This window comes from Arachis duranensis, chromosome 7 (assembly GCF_000817695.3).
Source record: "Arachis duranensis cultivar V14167 chromosome 7, aradu.V14167.gnm2.J7QH, whole genome shotgun sequence".
In the NCBI taxonomy this organism is placed as follows: domain Eukaryota; kingdom Viridiplantae; phylum Streptophyta; class Magnoliopsida; order Fabales; family Fabaceae; genus Arachis; species Arachis duranensis.
Genome location: NC_029778.3, coordinates 47,777,932 through 47,783,809, shown reverse-complemented (window position 1 = coordinate 47,783,809; position 5,878 = coordinate 47,777,932).

The window sequence follows — 5,878 nt, the reverse complement described above, 5'->3', positions numbered from 1 at the left end:
ACTAATCTCTCTTTTCTTTTGTCTTGCAAGGAAATTGAAAGGAATGTTGGAGGGAACTGATGGGACAACCAAAGGAAGGGGGTTCAGCCACTCCACCAAAGGAACTACACACTTGTCTTCAAGGGGAGTACCTTGGGAAGTGTTGCCATGCAACGTTAGGAGAAGGATCACCTTGGAGACCGAACCAATCACGTCATAAAAGTGGTGATCCTCGTGCTCATTCCATACCAAACCCCAACTGTCCACCATTGGATTTTTCTATCAATCCACACCCTTCAATCTCATCATCCTCCTATATAACGAACCCCCACTCTAAACCCTTCCATATGCAAATATCCTTTCAATCCATCTCTCTTCTTTCTTTCAAAACACACACCCAACACCTCTGCCCTCAACACATTAACACAATCCTCTAAGCTACACCCTATCTTAACCTGGCCAGTTTCCATCATCAACCCACACTTCTCAACACCTTCACATACCAATTCTTACTCACGGCATCATCAAGCTCCAAGAGGCGAAAGGGAAAGGAACCAGTGGAAAGCATTCCTTTCGATGAAGGGAGATTCAAGACCGCCTTCCATGAGCTCCAATTTGAACGGATAAAACACAAGAAAATATTGCCAGAATTGACATTCCAATTCAATAATGATGAGTGTCCACAGATTAGAGAAAAGATTGAACAGAGGGGTTGGCAAAAGCTCACGAACCCAGAAACAAAGACAAATGCAAATCTCATCAAGGAGTTCTATGCCAATGTAGCCAGAGAAGACACTACCAGGGCTCCTACCTTCAAAAGCTACGTGAGAGGAACAGAGGTGGACTTCAGCCCCAATGCTATAATTAGGACTCTTCAGCTGAGATCACAACATTTTGATGAGCCCAGTTATCAAGTAAGAATAAGTAATGGTCCCGACAATGATGAACTTGAAGAAATTGTGAACGATATGTGTGTTATAGGATCTGATTGGGAAAGGTATTAGGATAAGAGATTGTGGTTTATTAGGAGAGGAGACCTCATCCTAGAAGCCAAGGGATGGTTTGAGCTCGTGAAGAGATCTATCCTCCCAGCCTCAAACATTTCTGAGGTCAACATTGCTCGAGCTACTATGGTACATTGCTTAATAAAGGGTGGAGACATCAATGTGCATGAAATTATAGCTGAGGGAATCCAAGATGCAGTCGAGAAGAATGATCCGAGTGCTCAACTTTGGTACCCCAGTACCATCCTTAGACTATGTATGAAAGCCAAGGTAGTATTCGAAGATAATAATCCAAAATGGGTAAACCTTGGGAGGTTAGTTACGCTCCAGCGTATAACCTGTGTGGCACCCGCTCAACAACAAAGAATGACTCAGATCAGGAAAAGAACATCACAAGAAGAACCTCAACAAGAAGAACCTCATCAAGAAGAATACCAGCAAGAAGAGTACTATGATCCAACTAACATAAACTTGAATCACATTCAAAGAGCCATTGAGAATCTAGCAAGGAGTTATATGGAGGGACAAGAACAACAACTGCACGTTCAATCACAAAGGATGGATCATCAAGAAGAACTGCTCTCTAATTGGATGAATCAACAAAGGGAGTGGCAAGAACAACAAATGGAGCAGCAACAGGAGCATTACTCCCAGCTCACCCAAGCCATCAATCAAGTAACTGAAAGGTAAGAGCGTCAAGACAAATGCCTTCAGAACTCAACCAACGTCAGTTAGCTCAGATGAAAGCATTCAACGAGTTCAACGTGCTTAATAAAGGACGGCAACTACACCGGGAAGAGTTTAGCATAAAAACTCAGGCCAAGTAGACTTATGTGGCTGGGCATATGCATAATTTGCACTCTGTCATCCCAATATATGATACAGTTTGCAAAGACCTAACAGAACAAGAGGAGGGGAAGGTGAAACAACATAAGGAAGCATTGAAGAAGAAGATGGAAGATGCTGGTTTCTGGAAAAAGCTGATCGGGAAGCGCAAAGAAAATGGGGATTCGAGCAATCAAGAAGGATCCCAAGACAAAGGAAACAAAGGGACATGAGCATTCCAATGAGAAAAAGATGGTGGAGTTCCCTCCTCGTTCTATCTTTTTCAAGTTTTAAATAAGGAAAATCATGTATGAAATAGAACATGCTTCCATAGTAGCTTATAAATTTTCAATTCTGCCTTTAAGATCTCATTGCTTAGGTCTATGTGTGTTGGTCTAAGTCCCTGGCTTTCATTTTCATCTTGCTTACATGTATGCTTGCTCTTTAAGTCAAATAAAAGAAAATGTTATAAAAAACAAGAGTGGGGTTTATCTTGTGAAGTAAGTTCTCAATGTTTGAGGTATGGTAATTGAATAGCTAAGTTGGTTCACCAACAAGGTATATAGGCAACTATATGCTCTAAGTCACATGCTTGAAGCACATCCTATTGAGACTAGCCAAACAACAAGATCCTAATAATAAGAAGAAAAAGAACAATAAGATTTTGAAAAGGAAAAGAAAGATAATACGAAATAAGGCCAGGCACTAAGGGTTTGAATCTTGAGGCATGTGTCTGTGGTGCTCCTGTGCAAGGGATATGCTTGGATGAATAAGCTCTCAGGGGTGCCTTATCACTTGGTAACTTGGGTTAACTAACCTGGGATTATCAGCTGAAAGTCCACTATCAAGAGCAACCGTTGCTACAAAGCACTTAGTAACCCAAAGAGGTGCTGGACACCAAGGTCTCAAGAAGGAAAATAACAAACCATGTGCCTATGGTGTGCAAGTATGGGGGAGAGAGACATGAAGGAGTAGGTCCTTAGGGGTGTCTCAACACCTAGCACATTGAACCAACTGGTTCGGGAGTGTTAGCTGAAAGCTTATCTTAAAGAGTCGCCCCCTCACAGAGCATTTAGCCTAAGAAGACAATAAACCCTGGAAAGGAAGGGGGGATCAATGAATAAGGATCTCATAGGATGTAATCAAGCAAGTAGTCAAGAGCATGATAAGAACCTGAAAACTAGTAAAGGAATGAACCTAAGTTGCTATGCATGAAACCCCATAAGCCAAGAATTTGACTTCTATAATAAGAACTTGTTTCTCTTGTTCTTTCATTCATCATTCTTATGCTTCACTACTTGCTTAGGGACAAGCAAGCTTTAAGTTTGGTGTTGTCATGCCAGGGCATCTTGGCCAATTTCACTAACCTTTTCTTTACAATTTTAGGGTAATTTCATGCATTTTCTTAGTAAATAAGCAAGTTTTGGATAAAAATACACTTACATCTTGATTCAAGCAAACATTGTGAACTTTACATGATTTCATGAGAATTATGCAGGAATTGAATGATAAAATGGATAATGCATGATCTCATGATTTGGAACAGCGCTTTGATGCACTTTATTTGCTTGATTTCAGGAAAAAGGAAGCAAGGAAGAGCCACGTTAGCAGCCACATTAGTCTAATTAACGTGACCATTAACGTGGAATGGGAATAAGCTTGCAGCGTTAATGGAAAACATGATCACCAATAATGCCTTCGAAGCCATCATAGCCCACATTAGTTGCCACGTTAATTACATTAATGTGGTAGCTAACGTGGAGGAAAAGGGGAGCTCCAACGTTAGTGGTAAAAGTGAATACCACTAACGTTCCAAAAAGGGCACACTTAGCCACGTTAAGAGTCACGTTAATCCAATTAACGTGAACTCTAATGTGGGAGGAGAAAGCAATCGCCAACGTTAGTGACACTCACTTTTGTCACTAACGTTGGAGATGGCAATCACCACCACGTTAGTGGTCACATTAATTGCATTAACGTGAGGCACTAACGCTGAAAGAAAGGGAGTTTGAAGCGTTAGTGACAAAGGTAAGTGTCAGTAATGCTCTTGAAGCTTGGGCATGCCTACGTTAAGGGCCACGTTAGTTACACTAACGCGGATCACTAACATGGGGAAAAGAAGCAAAGAGCAATGCAATTGGTAAAGGTGAATGCCAATCACATTTGCGAAAGATTGAGAAGCAAAGTTATTGGTAAAGGTGAATGCCAATAACGTCTGTGAAGGACTAAGAGGCAACGTTGGTGGTCACGTTAGTGCCACTAACGTTGAAGTTAACGTGGATCATTTTGGTTCGAAGCGTTAGTGCAAAAGGTGATCGTCACTAACGTTCTCGAGCCCACATTTTCACTTAACGTTAACACCACTAACGTCCTAACTAATGTCCACCCATGCCTGACTCACACTTTTTCTGCAAGCAAAGCTGAGCCCACTGAAGATTGTAACTGCTTCAACTCAAGATCAAAGGCCCATATCCAAGACTTGAAGAGCTGACTAGAAGATCACGAAGAGTAGTATATATATAGGAGTAATTTTGAACTAGAAGAAAAGCTTGGCATTTTGGAGAACTACACTCTGTATATTCACTTTTTTGCAATTTCTAGTTTTCTTTAGAATGTACTCTTTTCTATCATATTCGATTTCTAGAGCTATGAACAACTAAACTCCTTTTCATTGGGTTAGGGAGCTCTGTTGTAATTTGATGGATCAATCATAGTTTTCATTCTTCTTCTTCTTTCTTTTCTCTTGATTTGCTAGAAAGCTTTCGATCCTAAATCAATTGGTTAGTTGTCTTGGAAAAGAAACTCTCCATAATTGGATCTTCTCTAAGCCTTGGAAAAAGGGATGAAGAGATCTTTCTAAAAATGCTTTCTCATGTTGGACCAAATTGGAGTTTGGACGGATATAGTGACATAGAATCCTCCCAACACTTTGATTTGGAAATACATGTGGTATAATCAGTGACCATACTTCATCTCTTCCCATGAGCAATTAAATCAAGGAATTGGGCAATTGTTCAAGCTTAGAGAGATTGGGTTTCCAAGAAATTGGGATCTAATCACTTAAGATTGCCAATGAAATCAATGAATGCATTGATTGAGGAATAGATGAGAATGAACTTGATCCGGAGAATGCAACATCTCCTAAGCCCAATGAATCCCCCATTTCTAATCTTACCCATTCTCTTTACTTTCTGCCATTTATTTTCATGTTCATCTCCTCAAATCCCCATTTAAGATTCTGCAATTTACTTTCCCGCCATTTAATTTTCTGCAATTCTCAACTCAATTTCTGCTTAGCTCAACTAGAACTTTCCTCCAATTAAAGTTGCTTGACCAATCAATCTCTATGGGATTCGACCTCACTCTATTGTGAGTTTTTACTTGATGACAGTTCGGTATACTTACCGAAGGGAAATTTGTTGAGAGACAAGTTCCCGTGCATCAGCATCTCCACACGCTTATCTGAAATTCCCACCAATGAATTACATAAGTATCTCTATCTTTATTTTATGTTTTATTTATCTTTTAATTATCAAAACTCCATAACCATTTGAATCCGCCTGACTGAGATTTACAAGATGACCATATCTTGCTTCAAGCTGACAATCTCCGTGGGATCAACCCTTACTCACGTAAGGTTTATAACTTGGACGACCCAGTGCACTTGCTGGTTAGTTGTGTGAAGTTGTGAAAAAGAGTTGAGATTACAATCGTGCGTACCAACTTGTTGACGCCACTGAGATCACAATTTCTTGCACCAAGTTTTTGGCGCCGTTGTCGAGGATTGTTCGAGTTTGGACAACTGACGGTTCATCTTGTTGCCCAGATTAGGTAATTTTCTTCTTATTTCAACCTTCATTTTGTTTTCAAAAATCTTTCAAAATTTTTCTTCTTTTTCGTTTTTCAAAATTAATTTTCAAAAAATCCAAAAAAATTAATAAAATCATAAAAACAAAAAAAAATGTGTTTCTTGTTTGAGTCTAGAGTCAAGTTTTGAGTTTGGTGTCAATTGCATGTTTTAATTTTGAGTCTAGAGTCAAGTTTTGAGTTTTGAGTTTGAGTCTAGAGTC